Below are 21028 nucleotides of genomic sequence, written 5' to 3'. Positions count from 1 at the left end.
AAGAGGGGTGCTGCCCATGCAAGGAGACATTGTGTGCCAATGTCCCACCTCAAGCACTGAGGTCCCACTAGCACAGGCTGGTGAGGTTTCCTGCCAGGTGAGAGAGAGTGAAGCTAGAATGATACTTGAGGGTTAGGTCCAAAGGGAAAACACCAGAAACAGCTACCTGCTAGACATTCTTGGTGTCTGCAAGCCTGCAGCAGTACCTCAGCATAGCTGCACCTTTGAGAAGCACTTCACTGAGCACGGGATCAGCCATCACAAGAAGTGAGGAAATGTGCACAGGCAGATCCCCAGGACAGCTGTACCACAGCCCAAGAAGGCTGGATGAGTAATGGTGAGCCAGAGCCCCAGCACTTTCACATGCCAGCCTAGGAAGTCCCCAGCCTGCAAGCTCAGCAGGATCCCCTTGCTGCAGGCTATGTCACACCAGCCTTTGTGGCCTGCAGAAAGGGTGCATTTAAGTGAGAAAATGATGCAAAGGGGAGATAAAAGGGATGGAGAGAAGCACAGATAACTGAACAAGGCCAGCACACCGGTTGTCCAGCCAGGCAGTTCTTCAGGGGCAGCAGTTTTACAAACATACAACAATCCACACCTGGCTACCTGCTGCCTGCTGAAGTCTTACCTTTAATACATGACTGGAAAATGAGCCCAGAGATGCCACCAGAGGCAATGCAACTTCTGCTGTGGCAGAGCCTGGGCACCCACAGGGCTGCAAGAGGAAGCGAGGAAGCACAGCAGCCAGGCTGGGGCCAAGGGAGCTTCCCAGCCATCCACCCACTCCTTCCTGCTAACAGGGCAAAATGCTCAAAAATATTCACCAGCACCTCTGGGAGGCAAAAGGATCAAGGGGACATGTGCCCCTGAGCAGAGCAGGACAGAAGAGTGCCAGCTCAGGAGCACTGAGAGCCCAGCACCTGCCAGATGTGCACAGAGCCACCAGCTGCAAGGTGGGCACAGTCCCTTGGCACAGCTTGAATTCTCAGCACTAGTTCTGAAAGCCATGAGCACAAGAGTGATCAGACCTCCTTGCCTTCTGGTCAAACCAAAAGAATTTGAGGAATTCATCAACACAACATTTCTACACGGCAAGTTTAACCTCAGGAAAACAAGCAGATAATTACTAAAAGAGGCAAAAGCTTGAAAGATGACAAGGTTAACTAGGGGCCTAAAATTACCCCCAAATTCAGAACAATGTAAGAGTCTTCATTAATTTATCATTAATTCTTCTTCCCTCCTAAGACAGAGAATCTATATGGAAAGATCCTGGAGAGTGCTGTAAATTAAGTACCAGCCCAGAGTTTGTCTGCCTGAAGGGATTTAATACACTCTAGTAACATCCAGGCTCCATTGTGACAGGTCTGTGCACTAACAGCCAGTAATCACCAGACTGTGGGACCAGGAGGAGGAGGCAACAGCCTCCTCTGTCATTCAGCATCCCTCCCACAAGTCAGACTTGTGACTTATCTTTTTTCTATGAGTGAGGAATTATTTCTCCTTCCCACCTTACCAGCTACAGAGTTTAAGCAATAGCCTGATGGATGCTTTGGCAGAGAAAAACATCCTGCTGTCTGTCATCTTGTAAAAGAAATGGTATTTGTTTATGGCTTAATTGTTAATGCTGATTCATCCCAAAGCCAGAAATCTTGCAACCACAACTCTTCCAGAATGCAATAAGCAAAGCCCTGCCAGTCAAGTTAATCACAGTTAAATGGAAAATCATTAAAGCCTCTGCAGAGCAGAGTACCAGCCAGGAATGCCCCCAGGCCCCAGAGCACAGAGGCTCAGATGGGGGTCAGCATGGCTGGGAGGGCACAGAGACACAAACAATGCCACCACTGGCAGGGACAGCAGTACCCTCTGATCACATCTGTCAGATGAGAAAATGTGAGGAACCAAGAAGCCACAATGGAGTAGGTCTACCAGACACAGGGGAGCAGGATGTGAAACCCAGACATCACAGACCAGAAGTGGAAGGGGATGCTGAAGAGTTTCAGACGAGGACTGGCAGATGAAAACCACTAAGACAAGGACTGGAAGGCAGGCTGAGAACAAGCCTGAAGAGAAGCACTGACTGGAGCAAAGAAATACCTGCTCTCAGGCCACTGGCAGAGCCCACGGGTCCCCTGGTTGCTGGTGTCAACCAGCCAACAAATCCAACAACACTGCACAGCCCAGCCTCCCCACCGAGGCTCCACAGGGAGGACAATGTTTCACTGGCACTGCCTGGGGGTGATTCAAGCAGAATGAGCCTGTGTGGAGGACAGCCCAGCCCTCTCCTCTCTCTGTAAAACACACAAAAAAGACCTAGTCCTGCCCCTCATTTTGTCACAGCATACTCCTTTCATACAGCAGAAGCACTCCCTGAACAACAGTGCTGAAATAACCTTCTACCTGGGTGGGGCTTTTTTTCCAGCAGATTTTTTTTTTTTAAGGTGTAGTAAATAAGGTACAAAAGCCAGATAAAGTCTCAGGAGAGGCTAACCAAAGTTGACATGAAAGTGATTCCTGCCTTGTGTCTTTTACAGCCGCCATGAAATCAAACAAACCTTAAACTTCTCCTATCTTTTGTTGCCAGACCCTGGCAGAAGGACAGACCCACGATGAGCTCTGCACATGGGCTGAACTCCCAGCCACAGAACCGCACTTCATGAGAAATTAAGAGGAGAGAATTCCTGGAAGCTTCCCTGAAAGCACCCAGAATTGGCCGAGTAGCCTGTGCGTGCCTCAGCTCCCCACTTACAGAGCTGCTTTCCCACAAACACACCACGAACTGCAGCTGCTCAGACATTTATGGGCAGCAGCACGGAGGAGCCATTGGACAACTCGTGTTTCTGCTCTTGGGGCAGGGCTTAAGCACACAAGCACAACCTCAGAGCTGCAAAAAGGAAAATGAAAACCCCACTTAACTACAAATATAGATCAATGATGCACAGTGAGCAAGGCAGCATCAAGCCAAGCAGCAACCGTGGAGCCAGAACCTGCAGGGCACAGAGGTCAGATCTGGGCTGCATCACTCCGCTTTTTTATCTTGCCTTCTGAGAGCCTGGCTTTGCAACCCCTTCTGTATTTCCAGAGAAAATACAGAAGTCCTTTCACTTTCATTAAAGACCTATTCTCTTTCATTAAAGCAAGTTCTAGGACAAGTCAAGGGCTACTGCAGACCACTGGCAATTAATTCTATAGTTGGCAGCTTGTGCTTAAACAGAAGAATGATCATCATCTCAGAGGAACTGGCTCTGTGCAAATACTGTAACTTCAGCAGCAGAGCACAGAAGAGCAAGAAAGCCCAAACCATCCCTTCTCAGAAGAGAGGCCTGGGAACCAAGAACACAGAGAGCAGTAAAGGCACTCGGGCAGTGCCTTAGTCAGGGATCTGAGACTGATGTGATCACTGCTGCCAGACCTCAACCTCTGCTACCCAGAACAGGAGGAGGAATTGAAAAACTAGTTACTGATTGCTAGGCTGGCCACAGGCCTGGGGAAAGACAGACACAATTAGCAGGACATCACCAGGATACCCTAGAGAGGAAATCCCTTGCTGCTGGCCTTTGCTCCCAGGAACAGAGAACCTCATCTGTTGCAAGGCACGCTGAAGCAGGACGTGGTCTCCCCCATGCCTCCAGGACAAGGTGCAGCCAAAGGGACACTGCCAAGCCCTGCAGCCACAGCTCAAGCAGGAGCCACGCCACGGCAAAAGATGACCTGTGCAAGTCATGGATGATCCAACCTCTCACCCAGCCACAGCCCCATCCCAGCAATGCCCCAGCAGGATCCTTTTCCCATACCTACCAACTTTGTCACTGCTTTCCCCAGGTACTGCAAAGACCAATATTTCCATTTCAAACCCATCTTGCTCAAGATGAACTGAACTTTCTTGAGCCTCCTCCCCAAACCAGAGGCAAAGAATCTCTTTCTCCAGTGAGCAACACCAACTTAGCTTCTCCACAGACCTTTTTTAAGGGGGTAGTTATTGCAGCTCATCTGCTCTGAACCATTACACCTACTTTTTGACACAAACACACAGCTAATAGTCTCCTGGTAACTGGCTATAAAATCAATCATTAGAACTACTGATAACACCAACAGCTAAATTCAATTTTGTGAAAAATAATACATGCAACTACAGAGAAAAGAGGCAGAATGTATTTGGATATTTGGACATTTGGAGAGTGGGTAGGGGTTTTCACAGTGGTATTTTTGGTTTTGGTTTGGCTTTTTTTTTTTCCCCAAGAGTTTGTTTTCATGAAACCTAAGAGAAAAAGCCAAGGATGTGGGAGGACTAAAAGATGCTCAAGGACCAGAGAGACTGAAAGCTGTCTAAGAGATGGCTGCTTAGGAATCTGGCAGGAACTGAAGGGGGCTACAAGGAGAAATACCAGAAGGATGAGAAGACATCTAGGAGCATATGGCTAGCCAGGAATTTGGACAAAGGAATACTCCAAAACAACTTCAAGTCTGTGAGACACAGCATTAAAATGCTCCTGTGGGGTAATGTCAGATGAGGGGAAGCAGAATATGATCACCTTCTCACACAGCCTGAGTTCTTCACTTCAGAAAAACAGCCAGTGCTGGAAAAAGTAAGCCACAAACACAGCCTGTGGTTACTGAAACACTGGCAGGTGGGCTCAGGGCAGCCACGGTGGTTCACACTCTCCAGAAGCCATCACCACCGTCCTGCAGTCTCCAGCACCAGCTGGCCAAGAACAGCACAAGCACCCAGGGGAATGTGGGGGGCTGGCAACACACTCACAGCTGCTCCCCTCACTTACTGCGAGCCCTGCATAGCGTTTAACCACACCCCACGTTTGTTTTCCTCCAGATTAGGGAGTTGCAGCAACCAGGAGAAATCCAAATGGGTAGAATGCAGGAAGGAAGACCAGAGATGTTCTGACAGCAGCAAGTGGCTCGATGAGCTCAGCCCCATCTGCTCCTGGCCGAGGTGCTGAGACAGCTCTGGCACATGGGCAGGCTGAGCAGGACTGAGCCAGGACTGAGCCAGGACAGGCTGGGGGACAGAGGCCTTTCCTGCCCCCCAGCCTCGGAGCAGACACCCCATTGAGGCAGGGTGTTTCTGTCCTTGGTTCACACTCAGGACACGACCTTCATGCCTCAGAACACCTCACAGATGTGAAGCTCTGGCAGCAGCAAGAAAAAGTTTAGGTGCACAATTAAGCATCTGCAGCATCACCTGCAGGGTTTGACTTGCTGTCCTCACCCAGCGTTAAACTTCAGCTCAGAGGTTGCAAAGGAACAGTGAGGGAGGGAAAAAGGCATTTCTGCAACACCTCAGATAAGGAAGGCTTCCAGAGTGTTGTCTGCGTGAAGACAGATGGGAAAAATCAAGCCAAATTAGTGCCAGAAATTAATTTTAAAAGTATGAGTTAATATGCATTACTGACCTTGGCACACTCACACATCTGTAGCCATGGTAAGCTTAAATTTCCTTCATTTCCATTCACTTCCAGCATGAACTAAACTAATTTCAATTAAGAGGGTCCAGGCTGAAACTTAGCACCATTTCTGACATCAAATTTTCTAACCTTTCCTTAATTAACCTCTCTGAATTTTTCTCCTTAGATTGCAAGCATATGATTATCTGTCTAATTAGACAATTCATCCATGCATATCTAATAAATAGTTACCCAAGTGCACTCCCCTAATAACTAGGCAAACTTCTTAACCTTGGAACATGTAGTTCATCTGAAAGAGACAGGTCTTTTGCAAAGTGATTTACAAGGTGGTAAGAAGTTTCCAAAATTGAGAGTGGAAAGGGAGAGAGGAGCGGTATCTCACTTGAAAATTAATTTGACTGTTACCCCAGGTGTAAGCTTTAAGGAGCTCACTTCAATTTTTTAACACGCACTTCTAACCACATTTGAAATTGCTGAGCCACATCCACAGAACCTAAAATAATTGCCACTCCACACCCACACTATGTTATAAAAAATGAAACAGAAGATACAAGTAACAACTGCTCTGAAAATCAGCAGCTAAATCTACAGAAAGTTACACGGCATCCACGGTTCCCCCACCTCTGTGCTCTGCTCAGACCCTCTGGTAAAGCAGGCAGCCTGGCAGTGGTCCCTGCACACAGCTCAGGGAGCCACTGCCCACTCCAAGGCTCTACCACCTTTTCATATCTTTTCAATCCTTTTCAATCCACAGGCAGCTGCTCAGTCCGCAGGAGTCCAGACAGCTGTTCTTTAAACAAGCATGAAATTAAATCTGAAGAGCCTAAAAATGCCAGTGATCCCTCACTTTGTCCCATTAGCAGAAAGTCTGCCTGACCCATCACACAAGACATTCCAGCCACCACTCTTCCTTCCTGTCTGACGGGGGACTCCCATATCTCTAAAAATACCTTTCAAGTCACAGGCACAAGCAACACTTATTTCTACCAATTCCATTTTTGCCTTTGGGAATCCCCCCTGGCCAAATGAAGCCTGCCCCTGCAGCATTTGTTGGAAACAAGTCATAACACGTCCCTTCCTGGGGAGGAGGTTTCCCTCCACAATGAGCTCTGTTCAGGAAAGTGCAAGGTAGCTCCCTAGGCAGCTACAGACTTCACACAATAAATGTTAGCAAGCTCTGGAACAAATTTGTTAACCAGTCACTCTGATGATCTTCCCAAAAAGCAACACTCTGATGGACATAAGCATTTGTGAAAAGTGGATTTCAAGACTGCAAGAATGGCTGTTAATAAGAAACAAGCTTCACATTCACAGACACCATCATCTGGATGACAGCAAAACCCATCCAGCACCTTCCAGACTCTCATAAAACATATAAAGTATTCATCAGACCTGCCTGTGAAATACCAGCCCAGAGGAGCCTGAACACAACTTTTCCATCTTGGCTACATTTCTGCTAATGGACCTCACTTGCAAAGTGCCCAACTCCCTGACAATTATTGACACTGAAGCTCTGCTGGAGAAGGACAAATATAAATCTATATAAAAATGTAAGCAACCCCCCCAAAAAAAAAAGTAGCACAGAATCATCATAGAATATTTTGGGTTGGAAGAGACCTGAAAGCTCATCTTGTTCCACCCCTGCCATGGTCAGGGACACCTTGCACTATCCCAGGTTGCTCAAGCCCTGTTCAGCCTGGCCTGGGACACTTCCAGGGATCCAGGGGCATCCACAGCTTCTCTGGCACCCTGTGCCAGGGTCTCATCAGAAGAATTTCTTCCAATATCCAATCTGAACTTACTCTCTGCCAGTCTGAAGCCATTCCTCCTTGTCCTGTCCCTCCAGGCTCCTGTAACAAGTCCCTCTCCCCCTTTCCTGCAGGCTCCCTTCAGGCACTGGAAGGCCACAGTGAGGTCACCCTGATCCCTTCTCTCCTCCAGGCTCAGCACTCCCAGTTCTCTCAGCCTTTCCTCACAGGAGAGTTGCTCCATCCCTCCAATAATCCTGGTGGCCTCTTCTGGACCTGCTCCAAGAGTCCAGTGTCCTTTCTGTGCTGGGGACCCCAGACCAGGTGGGTGCAGCCCTCCAGGTGGGGTCTTGTGAGACCAACAGGGAGAATTTATCCCAACAATTACGATCTTGTACATCTAAATTTTTCATTTCCTTAGGACCCCTTGCAAGCACAAAGAATGGCAGGAACACAGTCAGGTCACAGGAATAATCAAGAATTAATACAGTGATCATCCATCCCTGGACCAAAGTAAAATCCTGAATTTAGGAAGAACTAAACTGTGAGGGAAGGAGACAAAAACAAAAACCAACCAAATAAATAAACTTTAACCCAACTTAGTTAATAAAGGATCACACCCAAATTTTCAGTCTTGCAAGGCAATGCAGCTCACAGCATGAAGACATCTTCTCAGAAGTTTTTTATTAATTTATTAGTTTAAGATATAAAATAATTGCTTCTGGGATGCTCTGTGCCTTCAGAACAGAGCAGGTCAGACAGAGCTCTGCTTGCAGCCTTTCCTAAAGATTCTGCCTTACAAACAAATTTAGAACAAAAAACTCATTACTCTGATGTTTTACATTAAATGTTATTTCAAGGTGAAAGCAGGTCCTTGAGATTACCAGGGGAAAACCAGGAGCACAGCTGTCTTTTAGTCCCAGGAGATCCATTTTAGAAAGCTGTCGTTGCTGCACAACTGCCATGGTATTTTCTATTGTCATTCCATCCCAGAGAGGGTCATCACACTCTCCCCACACATCTGGGACTCTGCTGGCACACACAGGGTATCTGGCAGAAAATCCAGTGAAGACAGGTTGATTGGAGCCCCTCTGATTTCCTAATCAGCAAACACTGTACCACAAAGTACAGTATATGCTGCAATGCATATTAAAAAATTAATCACTACTGTCAACAACTCTTATTTTTCTGCAAAATTTTACAGCTGAAAATCCAAACTACTGCAGCCACTGTAAGCAGAGTGGATGCAATATTAAAGAAGGGAGTATTCGCTTGTGTCCAGCTTCCAACAGCCCCAGGAGTCCCAGGCACAAGCTGGGCTCTGTGACAAACCCGCCTGCCAGTGCCCAGGGATCAGTGTGGGATGCACAGACAGACAGACATCCTGTGCTGGGGGCATTTGGGTTCTCCACTGCCACAGCAGCAACTGAGGTACCAGGAGCAGCTTTGCTCAGCTCATTTTCAGTAGCTGCCAGTTCCCAGAGCTAACACACATCAGGAGCACAGAGAAACAGCACAGTCTGGCACGGAGCTCCCTTCTGCCTGTACAGACAAACCATCCCCAGGCCCAGGAGACAAGGTAGAAAAGCAGAGGCCTCCCTGAATTTCAGCATAGTGCTGTTAGAAGGTGAGCTATTATGTGCAGCGTTTCCAATCTCACTAACAGACCTTTTTATTTTAGCTATTTATAGAAAAAGAAACTGCAAGATGCTGTGCTGCAGCTTTCCAAACCAACCTCTGTTTGAGAGCAGAGGTTGTAGGAACTTGTGAGCAACACACCACAAACATTGAAGTCCCCTGGATGACTTGGTGGTAGAGCTCTTAATTTCAGAGACACTCTAAGCCAAACATCCCAGGCAAATGCATGACCTTCCAAATGCTCAGAGGGACCAGCAAACCCAGCTAGACAAAGGCACTCCCTGGAACCTGCTGAGACAAAAAACCACAAGGCAGACCTCCTCTGTTCTGGTTTCACAGAAGAGCTCCTGGACACCCATAGAGCCAAATGATGCTCCATACAGAAGATCTGCAGGTGAACATGCTGCTGTACACACACACTCCACCCAGCAGGACCTGCACCATGGCCCAGTCTACTGGTACGTGCTGGGAAGCACACACACACACCAGTACATGCACTTCTCATTGCTCCCCAGCATCCTTCCAACCAAAGAATCTATCCTGCAGAGCTGGAATCATAACGACAGGTAGCAATGGGCTTAAGTGCTGCCCTAGATCAGCCAAGTCACAGCTTTGCAGACACTGTTCTGGACTCTCCTTATCGTCATTGTTCACCTTGTCGCTCTGGGAACCAGCAGGAAAACTCATCTGCAAGTGGAACCAGCAGATGTGCATTCATACTCAGTGCCATCAGTGACCCACGGGGAGAGATCTTATAGAAGCTTTGGGTTCACAGCTCACCAAAGTCTGAGCTACAGCACACATTCAGAAAGGCAATAAACCTTTATTTTTACTTACAACCAAGTGGCTCAAACATGCAAGTTTTTCTCAGGTTTTTAATCACACAAGTGATTAGAGGATCTGATAACAATGATCCCCGCTGGCTTGACATCTAAGAACACTTTATACAGAAAGCATCTCATTTCATCTTCTAGTTTTTTTTATCAGCACAATTATAATTAAAAGAACATTCAAAGGAACCACTTGTATCTCATACTTCATTGACAAGTTAACCAGTGAAACAACACAGACTTCAAGCACATCTGAAGCCACCAGGAAAGTTCTTCAAATGTGAACATGTCCAGCCACTGGACCACCTCACACTGGGAAGCAAAGCCTGTCCTTGGTGAAGCAGTTACAGTGAAAGCTGTAATATGTAGGTCAGCGTTCTAAGAAGGGCTGTGACTAAGACAAAGTATCAGATTGATTCATAATGCTCTCTGATTGCTAATCCTGTGCAGAACTGTGATTTACATCCCGCTTCCAAAATCTGAGGGCTACGGAAAAGGTCTGGATACTTTGAAAAAGATCATCAAAATAATTCTGTCAGACCTATTACAGTGATCTTTACCAATGTTGAGTAGAGCACAGGAAAATGACCTTTTCACCACTGGCTGTGCACACCACTGAACCTCTCCTGTGGAAAGGGATGAGGATCATGACTGCAGCAGTACTTCTGCCCTTCCAAAAGCTGCCAGTGCAACAGGTTAAGGGCGTGAGGAGCAGCCCTGGCAGTCAAAGAACTTGAGTTCAATCATGCCCTCCATACCAGACCCCCTGAGAGCAAAGGGCAGCACAACCTGGCCCATTACCACCCCTGGCTGGTTCCCCCAGCCCAGAGCAGGACAGGAGCTGGGTGGGACTGTGCTGTGGTTGAGGTGTCTGTGGGTGCTGGGGACTCACCCCTGGGTGCAGGGCTCCCTTCAGCACCCACCTGTCCTCTGACAGAGCCACAGGGACACGAACCTCAGGATGCACAGCAGGCAGCTCCTCTGCAGCCCTGTCTCAAGGACAGCTAGGAACAGAACACTACTGGCTGCATCTGCTCTGCCCTTTGTTAGACCACCCCTGCCCACCTCACACTGGCACCTCTAACTCCTCTCATGTATTTCCAGCTCCTGCAGGAGATGACTCTGCCAGCAGTCACTGCAAAACAAGGTTTAAGTGCTCACCTATTTTGTCCCTAGAAAACTAGGTCTCCATGAGCAACGATACACCTGCATTTCCACTCTCTGGTTTTAACCAAGTCACAGAGCACACAAACAGCAGTCACCAGAGTGGCAGCCTGCTCAAAGCCACATCAGCAAATATTTTTGTGTCCAGGAATTAAGTAGATATGGTCAGATATCTCTCTTTTCTGAAACCTAACCTCACATTTGAGAGGTTAGGTTTCATACAAGCCCAGCTGAGCGCTGCTGTTCCAGTGATAATAGGGCAGCTCACTAATGTGAGCATCTCCATTTTCAGGCCATACACCATTTTTGCCAGAGGTACACATTTTGGCAGAGGACCCCACACTGTTCCCACTACACCCACAAAACACAGCTCCTTCCACTGTATTTAGCTTACCTAAGAAAAGCAACCATTGAATGAGAGAAGAAAAGCAGAGGACAGATTTATCTGGAGCCAAGCTGCAGCCTTGCACAGCTGCCCTGTCCCCAACATTGACAGGCCACACAGCTTGGCACTACAGAGTTGTTCATCCCTGCAGCACCATCACCAAACCAAGTTATTTGCTGAACCAGAAGAAAACAAATTATTTGTCTCGACTCAGCAGCTGCACCACCTCCAGAGCAGTGGTTCATGCCCAGATGAGATGATCAGCTGCCCAGAGCAGACCTGGGGATAGGCTGCTTGCCCTCTGAGATCCCCACATGGGTTCACTCCAGCCCCCCAGGCCCTCACTCTCCCACAGGAACTGCAGCTAACAGGAAAAGTCTGCCTCATTAGACACTCTTGGCCTCTGTCCCAGGGGCCTTTTGGGGAAGATTTTTCCTGCTAATATTCTTCCTCCTGGGGAAGATTTAGCATCACTCATATCTATATGAGCTCCTCAGACATTTGGAGCTCCACCTAAACCATCCCTGACACAGTGACCCAGGGCACTGTGATGAAACACAAGGGATGAGAGGTTGTATTTTGTCCTGGATACCAGGAGATGAGGAGGACTTTCCAAGATGCTCTACCAAGGTCAGTATAATACTCAGCTGAGGACACAAAGCTCTCCCTCTCCCCCTCAGAAACACACTTTATGCACACTTACCCCCTTCTGCTGGGGTCTCCTTCCACTGACTCCCCTCTGAGAGCAGGAGGATGATGCAGCCTTGCATCATATCATTCCCATCTATTTAAAGTTATCCCAGCTCAGAAAAAGTACTCCAGGTTAGCTACCAGTCTTCAGGCAAGTGCAGTCCTGAGAGTGTGCCACTAAAGGAGGAGTCACACAGAGAGTTAGACTCATTCCTCACACATTAATAGGCAGCTCTGGTTTCTCACTCACTCGCAGCCAAGAAAATCTCCTGCTACATCCAGCTGCTCTGCCATGGCACCTTTCCCCTTGCAGATATTTGTTTTGACACTGTCAGTGATTAGATCCAGTTGCAGCAAGCAGATATGGAAACAGCATAAAGCAGCAGCAGCTCCCATTCCTTCAGCCCCTGGTCCCCATTCACTGCCTGATTAACCGGGGCTCATAAACGCAGGAACAGAGATTTGCCCTGAAAGACCAGTACATGGCAGCACAAAAAACACGCTACACATTATTTATTCTCTCTGCAGCTTGACCTGCTGTGCGCTCGTAGAGACGAATGCAGCCACTTCTAAAATTACTCACAGATTAAATCCCTTGCTACTGGCGGGTACTGGGAGTGGCGGGTCCCCGGGGCTGACCCGGGCCAGCAGGGATCTGTCAAATTCCGGCAAGGGCGCGCACAGGGCGGAGGCAGGCAGGGATCGGGGTCTGCCTCATCTCCCCGGAGCCGCCACCGGGCGGGCTCCGCAGCCACCGGCACTTCTGTGCAGCGGGGAGAGCGGCCGGAGCAGGGGGACAGGCAGCCCGGCAGCCGCCGCCACACACATCTGCCGCTCTCACAACTTTATACTGATGGGGCTATAAACATAAATAATAAGACATAACAAAAGTTACGCCGCAGCGGAGCTGGCGCTCATCCGGCTCACGCTGCCCGCCCGAGCGCACTCACAGCCGGGGGCCGCCTCACGCCGCAGCCGAGACCCCCGAGCGCGGCGCGGCGCGGCGCGGCACGGCACGGCCCTTCCCGCCCTCCCGCGGCACCTGCGACCCCGCGGCCCCTCAGCCCTCGCCCCCCGATGGCTCCTTCGCCGCCAGCCCGGCCCCGCTGCCCCGCACTCACCGCCGGCCCCTCACTCGCGGCCGCCGCCCGCCTTTGTTGCCGCCGCGGCCGAGGCGTTTAAGGCGCTGAGGCGAGGGGAGGCGGGGCCGCCAGCCCGGCTGCTCGGCGGGCACGGGGCATCCTCCTCGCCCTCCTCATCCTCCGCCCCTCACGGCACAGCTGCGGGGAGGAGGAGCGGCTGCCCGGCAGCGACAGCCCCGAGCCCGGCCCGGGGAGAGCAGCAGCCCCGGCCGAGGGGGTGGCTCGGTGCCGCACACGGCCGGGACAAAGTGCCGCACACCCGGCAGCAGCCTCGGTGGGAGCCCCAGAGCCGGCCCTGCCCGCCTGCCTCGGGGAGCTCCGTGTGCAAGGGCACAAAGAGCGATCGTGCCCCGTTGCGGACACGGCCGAGCTGCCATCTAACTCCATCGCTGTGGGCTCCTTTCGAATTTGCACTGCAGATACATCAATAGTTCACTAGCGAGCCGCAGGCAGCTTCCCCCAGCACCTATTTCAGCGCTGCCCAGGGAGAGCCCTCCGGGCCCTGCCTCCTTCAGGGCACCCCCTGCACCCCCAGGGATGCCCACAGCATGGAAAGTGGGGCACATGGCTGCTGCCTGCCTGCAGCTGGCTGTGCCTTAAACTACCTTTGGCCTCTTCTCTGTCAAGCACAAGCACAAGCACAAGCAGGGATTAGTGTGTGCAATACGTTTTGCCAAGCTATGTACTAATCAGGGTCCAGGCAAGGCAACCTGGTTATTGTGATCATAAAAGCTCAGACTCTGAACCATGCAAGCCAGAACAAAGGCCCTGCTTAAATCAGTGCCAGTCCCCACTGGGGCTGCAGGACACGGTACCATTGTGCCTATCCTGGCTGCTGTGCTTCCAATGCTAACTGGAAAGAGCAAGCAAACTATTTCTGGGGTTCATCCATGTTTTTCTATCTTGAAAGAAGTCAGCATCTGGTGTGGGGTTATATCCTACAAGTTTGTGTCCAAAATCAGCATTTCACTGTGCATTACTCCCACCTTAGCTGCAGATGATGTTCCCTTGCACCATGTACCTCTCTGCTCTGACTGGACAGAGCAAGGTCTTCCCAAGGGCTTTCCAACATCTGAGAGCATGAAACACCTGCAAGGATACATAAAGTGTTACAAAATAAACCCACAGAAAACAAATAGCCCCCAGAGCTGTTGCAGCATTCAGGTTCACATTGCTACTCCGTGCACCCCCCAGGTACTCCCATTACGGCTAGTACCAGTCTGAGCCAGGTGCTGGAGGGAGAGCTGACAGGGGAGAATTGTGGCTTTCATGTCTCCTGGTGCTTGTCCCTGGCTGCAGAGGGGCTGGATGGGATGTTCCCTGCAAGCAGTTTGATGCACTGCCCGGGAGAATCAGGGAGGCAGAGCCTGCTTGCCTGGACAAGGTGCAGGACTCGGGTCTTGGGTGGGTTTACACACCCTGTGCCCTTCAGAGCCCTTGGCTGAGAGTGCTGCTCTGGCAGCCTGAGCTCTGAAGCTGGGGGTTCACAGCAGGCAGACGCTTTCCTGGACAGGCAAAGTGGTTTAGGGCTCTTCCTGGCCTTTAAAAGCTAGTTAAGCCTTACATATGTGCTGAACCCGAAGGCAGATGAGTTCCTGTGGCTCTCTTGAGTAGGGACATAAGTGAGATGGGCAGCTGGCCAGCCCACACTTACCACTAATTGGGGTATGTTTATGTGGATGTTTGCTCAGAAAGGTCTTAGCCTGGTGAGATCCTTCACTCAGCATCTTCTCAGTTCTTTTGTACTTAAACCATGTGGAGGTAGGTACCTGCTGTCAGTGCAAAGAGCTGCACAAAAGCCCCCTGCTCCCCCCTTCAGGTCAGGAACACACATGGCTTGCTTTCTGCCTCTTCCCTCTACCCACTCCCCTCTCGCAGAAGTCCCCTTCTCACTGTTCCTTGACTCCATCTCAGATTCCCCTGGTGCTGTGCTGCTTGCAGAAAGAAGCACAATTTAACAATTTCTCCTGCCTGGATAGTGCAGAAATCCCCAAACCACTGTAACACTTCCCCAACACACAGACACACAGACGCAGACACACACACACTCTTCTCACTCCCTCCCTTCTTGCTGTAATGAGGTTTCAGACCATGAAGGTACCTGCAGAGGGACCACCCATGGTGGAGACAACCCTTCCCCTACCTTTGGAAACTCTTACAAAATCGACAGATAACCTGAAGCAGTGTACTGGAGCCCAGGAGCCTCTGGGGGTGAACCTCACCCACTCACCTTGCCATGCCCCCAGGCAAGCAGCAGCTGGAGACCACAGAGGGAGTGAGGGAGAGCATCCAAATTCCAGAGGGCTGTGCTGAGCTGTGCTGGCTTTTTCAGGCTCATGACTCCTACCTTCCAGCAGAGCTTCTTACTGGAGAACAAAGCTGGCATCAGCATCTTCATCCAAGTCATTTTTTCCTACGCTGCAGAATGAGCAGTTCAGGGAAAAGTGCTGGGAGTCATAGTCACCCCTCTTGATTTGTCACTCTAAAGAGACAGGCAGAGTCAGAAGAAGGACAGCATATAAAGGTGGCTCTTGTCCAAGCATGCTCTTGTCCCATCCCAGCCACATCCCAGGCCAGCTCAGGGGTTCCTGTACCACCCCCAGCACTGGCAGCTGCTCCTGCTGTGTCCCAGCACTACTGATTTTCTGGGCTGTGTGTGTGACTTCCAGTCATGACTGAATCAGTAGAGAAGGGGCACACTTACCTGTGCTAGAAATATCACAGAGCAGCACTCCGCTGCTCAATGAAGTGATTAACATTTATGCTCTGGGCCTGCTAATATTAGAAGGTCGAGAACAATAGATAATGCTTTTATGGGGCTTTTAAATGGAATCTTCCTCAAAGACTCCTTCCTTTACTGAGAGGCCCGTAAAGGTGGGTTTGTGTGGCTTTTACACGAAAAAGTATTTTGCTGCATCTTCAATTTCTTAGCTCTTTGTTTAAAGCTCTAATAGCTTTATGATAAGAAGTTGCCACCTCCCTGATTGCCTGACCTGACTGTCCTTGAACTGCAGGGAAACCACACATGCTGGGCACAGCAGTTGCAGAGAAGTCCCACCATGTTTGGGATGTGCACGAATACCTTCACCCTGTGCAATGGCAGAAATTTTCTCCAGAAGCTTCTGGCTTCTGCACAGGGAAATCAGCTAAGAAAAAATATTGAAATTAATCTTAACACCCCACATTGTCCTTCCTTGCTGCCAAAACATGCATTCTTGACAGAGGTTTGTCTAACCTGGTCTTAAAAACATCTGCTGGTGGAGATATGCCAACCTGTATATTTTCCAGTCCTTATTTATCCTACAGTTGGAAAGTTTCTCTCAATGTCTTTTCCAAAATATTATTGTAATTTTCCCCTATCCCCAGTGGGAGACCATTTGCTGCCTTACTCTGTGGTAGTCTTTCATACACTTAAAGGCTTAACTCCTCTCCCCAGTCCTCCTTCCTCTGGATTAACCAATGCCACTTCATTCCTCCTGCCCTCACAGGTCATGTTTCCAAGTCCTCCACTCTTCCTTGCTGCCCATCTCTGGTCCTTCCCTAGTCAGGCTTTATCTTTTGACATCTGTCCTGGAGCCTGCCCTGCTCTGAGCAGAGGAAAAGGCTTGCATGGTGTGCACAAGTTCCTTTCTGGTTGTATTCTTCATTTCATTTATTCTTCTCATAGTGGGAGTGTCATTAGAGGCTCGTGTTCAGCCTGACCAAAGATCTTTTGGTAAGATCAGTGCCCTCCAGCCCCTGGCCAGGCTCCCCAGGCTGCAGCAGCAGCCAGACCCCTCCTCAGAGAGGGATGTTGTGCAGACAGGAGCACTATGCCACTTGGCCCTCTTGCCTCCTGCACATGCTTTTCCTCCTGGCTCATTTAGGATCCTTGGATTCTTGCTCAGGCAGGATGAGTATTGTTTTCTGAATTCCCATGGGTGCACTTTGCAGGCAAAAGTGAAGAAAACAAGAGCTAGCCCACGGTGTTTCATCCCTTGGCCTGCTCCAGCCTCCTGGGGCTGAGCAAGTCCACAGAGCCCATGATTCATTATGCCTGTGTTGTATTTCTCTCTTCAGTTGGGACGTTGCTATTCAATAAAATTATGACACATTTAACTGTGGCAGAAACAGCGCACCCCAGGCAGCAGGAGCAAGGGAAGGGAGGATGTATAATCCATGCTGGCACACACACAGTGTATACACACACAGAGCAACAATTAGGAAGGTTCAATTGTCTCAGATCTCAGTTGCAGACGTTACAGATGCAAGTCTACACACAGCCCAAGCTAAAACAGGCAGATCCCATCTTTTTGGCTGGAAAATTCTGTGTCACTGAGTTGCCTCCCATGGAAGAAAGCAATATCTCACTCTGAGCTAGAATCCTGCCTGCAAATGAACGGGTCACCACAAATCCCAGCAGCCTGTGGGCCACGATTTCCTCTCCAATTCTACCAGCACAAGCACAGAGTTTTGCACGGCACAGCAGCTCATCATGCCTTCATCTGTCAGAGGAGGGAGAGGGGGCCAGACCCCGAGCTGGGATGTGGCTCACCAGGGATGCCTTTGTGCTCAGCTCCCTGTCAGCACAGCCCAGGTTTGCCTCTGTGCACAGCAGCAGGGTCAGGGCAGGGGGGAAAGGTGTGAGGTTAAGTACACAGCACACATTAATCACAGCAGTCACTCTTTACTCTGCCCAGGCACTGCATTTACCAGGCCCTGGCAGGGGGCTGGATTCTTTGCACAGTCCAAGGCCTGGCAGGGTGTTGGAATATTTGAGAATGAGTGAAACCTAGTGTGGCAGGTCACAGCAGCTGGGGCTTTCTCAGATGTGGTTTTTGGTCACGGGGACTGACCACATTGCTCCACTGTGCTGTGCCTCTGGGCACAGCACAACCCCATGTATGCTGTTTTATAACCTCCCAGGGCTGTGATTATTATTTTACAGCAGTGGGGCAGAACACCAAACGCACAGACACAGGTAACCCAGCCCCACTCACCTCCCACCTCCTCCCACACTGGCACTGGAGGAGGTTGCTCTGAAGCCAGATCATGATGCACAGCAACATGCCAATGAGAAAAATCACACCACTCCCTTTGCTGTTATGTTCCAGCCAAGCTAAAAATAAACTGCAGGTAGAATTTTCTTTGTTTTCTTCACATGGTAGAGAAGATTGAAGTCTCAACAATGAAGACCTAGAATGATTCCTGCAACCAACATCCATGATTATGTACATCGCTGATGTCTTCAGCTCTTTGAGAATATGAAGTGGGGAAGAAAATGGCACAGAGTTACTTAGGCAAGAAAGGAACTCATATACTTTTAAGCTTAGCAGAATCAGATTACGAGTGAGGTTTTTCCCCTCACGCGGGCACATTATCTTGATCACGGTTAATAAAAAAGAAAAGGGGGGCAGCATGTTAGCCTTCCTACAAAGAAAATAAGGAAATCCTTTTCTGCAGATCATGGAGGTTACACAACATCAGCGGGTGAGCTTGAGGCTCTTGCTGTTGTGTGGTGGTTTTGCATGGGAATCATTTACAGAAGTGATACAATGATTCCAGCCACTGGAAAGCTGTACACGCCTCTGTGGAAAACACGTGTTAAAGACATAAGAAACACAAGAACTTCTTGTTTCCCTTTGGGCCGGCAACCAGGTAGCACGGCTGGCCTGGCCCTGTCTTGGCCGGGCCATGGACCGGCCTCAGGCTGGGCAGGGAGAGGGGAGAGCCGCGGGCCGGGCCACGGCTGCCATCTCTGACATGTTACTGCTGCTCAGAGGGGAGAGCCACGGGGCCGGGCCATGGCTGCCATCTCTGGCATCCCATTGCTGCTCAGAGGGGAGAGCCACGGGCCATGGCTGCCATCTCTGGCATCCCATTGCTGCTCAGAGGGGAGAGCCATGGGCCATGGCTGCCATCTCTGACATGTTACTGCTGTTCAGAGGGGAGAGCCGTGGGGCCGGGCCACGGCTGCCATCTCTGACATCCTTTTGCTGTTCAACCTTGCCCTGCCGCCAGCCCGGGGCCCAGCTGGGTCCGCCGGGCCCCAAGAACGGGCGCGGGCTGGGCTGGCTCGGCCAAGATTCCACCACCATTGGGGTTCACCCACAACCACTGGGCAGGGCAGAGGAGATGCCATCGGCCCCGGCGCAGCTCCGGCCACAAGCCCCGAGCCCAGGCGGTAACAGGTGACCATCTGCAGGCCCCAGGTGAGATGTTAACTCCTTCAGTGCTTCCATCCTCCCTCGGGTGAGAGAAGGAACAAAAATGCAAAAAATGTAGAGGAGCAACATGAAGACATTGAAGTTAGTGAAGAAAGAGTCAAGTCCCAGATGGAAGGGATGAGGAGATGCCTTGATCTTGGGGCTGAAATCCTCTTGTAAAGCTATGGAGAAAGATGTAATTGATACATCAAACTCTGTTTCCCTGTAACACCTGGAGAGATGATGGCTTCAAATTGGTATCAAGCAAATGTCTCCATGCCAAAGTAAGCAGGTGATAAAGTAGTTGTGATCTATGGGAAGTTTGAGCAGAGAGAAAGAAGAGTGACAAAGACCCTGTGCCCCCAGGGAGAGAAGGAGAAGACCTCTGTTCCCAGAGATGAAGATGATTTTAGAGATAGATAATGAGAACCTTTGTCTTTGAACAGTTCATCTTTAAAACACTACCCCATAAGTTGACATGGCCCATAAACCCAGCTGTGGGAAAAGCTTGTGGAAAATGGGAGGGATTTCACAATTGCAGATTTCCCCAGGACGCTGCTATTTGTGAAGAGAGCCACAAGAGAACTGTTTCTTGTGGAGAAGTCCCCATAACATTAACAAGAGGAACTCCTGTCCTTAAGTGAACTGAAGACTCTTCTAGAGATGGTAAACTGACTGAAATTTTAGGTTTTGTTTCTTTACATTGTCATTGGGAAAGAAAAGGTTGTAAGAGGAGGAGAAGTGTCCTGAAGGTTTTGTTCTGATTCTTATTACTCTTTCTTTTAGTTAGTGTTAATAAACTTATCTTTATACCCTTTTAAAGTTTTGAGCCTGCTTTGCCTGTCTCCTGGTCCTATCTCAAAGCAAGAAACGGGTGAGTACATCCTAGTGATCGGTGCACTGGTGATTGGCCAGCACTGAACCCACCACATATTGCCACAGAACCTGCCATCCTCCAAAGACCAATCTGTAGACTGGTTAAGTTCAGCGTGTAACTTTAAATTCCTGCCTGAACATCTAAGGCGATGTCCTAATTGTGGAAGAAAGTCCAGTGTCACCTACCCTACGAGCCATGACCTCCTGAGGCAGCAGCAGGAGGCAGCTGGGATTTCCCAGGTGAAGCTGTTACAGGCAGAAGGGGACGGGGAGCACTGGGAATTTTTCAGTAGCTCGTTTCCTGGAAGTCAGGCTGCTGCAGCCCCAGCAGTGCTCTGGAAGAAGAGGAGGATGTCTTCCTTGGAGCTCAGCCAACAGTCTGGGAGGTCAAGAGATGAGCAAGAGAAATTTCCTTGCACAAGAACAGAGTTCCCCAGCCCAGGCTCTTGGGCAAGAGGAGCCCTTGTGCAGAGTCTCGTTTCTTTCTCCTGGATGTTTGTTTTTTCAGGCTGGCAGGAAGAGTGCAGTTGACTGCAGCCAGTCCATGGTCAGTGTTCATTCCTGGGGGTCAGCAGAGGCCGGTGCCCATACTTGAAAGATTTCCTGCCTGCAGAAGAGCTGCCCTTCCCTCTGCAGATGCAGAGTGCAGCTGTCACAGCCAAGACACGACCATCAGCTGTCCCCACTCAGACTTTGGTTGAAGACAGTCCCAAAATTTTGCTTACTTTGTGGTAATCCAGACTTTAGATAGCTCTGGATTATCTCCCTTGCCCAGCTCTGAGAGTGGCAGCTTGCTTCTCTGCAAAGTCAGCCCAAATCTGCCTGACTTTGCACTTAAGTGAAGGGCTTCCACAGGCTCTGGTCTCTCACTCTCTGGGGTCTCAGAAGTGTTTGGGTTTGTGTTTTGGCACTTTTATTTTAATTTTTTGGGGGGTGTAGGGGTGGGGAAAGGA

General features: G+C 49.8%; 1 protein-coding gene across 2 annotated transcripts in view; it reads right to left on the bottom strand.

Moving 5' to 3' along the window:
- Positions 1-13147, bottom strand: part of ST6GAL1 (ST6 beta-galactoside alpha-2,6-sialyltransferase 1) — a 44068-nt gene extending 30921 nt beyond the window's left edge. For both annotated transcript variants that reach the window (XM_039727980.1, XM_039727979.1), the window contains exon 1: positions 12994-13147. The gene's annotated coding sequence lies outside the window, so the exon portion shown is untranslated. The remainder of the gene's footprint in view (positions 1-12993) is intronic.
- Between the last annotated feature and the right edge of the window lie 7881 nt (positions 13148-21028).

This window comes from Passer montanus, unplaced genomic scaffold, assembly GCF_014805655.1.
Source record: "Passer montanus isolate IOZ18808 unplaced genomic scaffold, ASM1480565v1 scaffold63, whole genome shotgun sequence".
Taxonomy (NCBI): domain Eukaryota; kingdom Metazoa; phylum Chordata; class Aves; order Passeriformes; family Passeridae; genus Passer; species Passer montanus.
The sequence above is the reverse complement of the archived record's forward strand: the minus strand, read 5'-3'. Positions and strand labels throughout refer to the sequence as shown.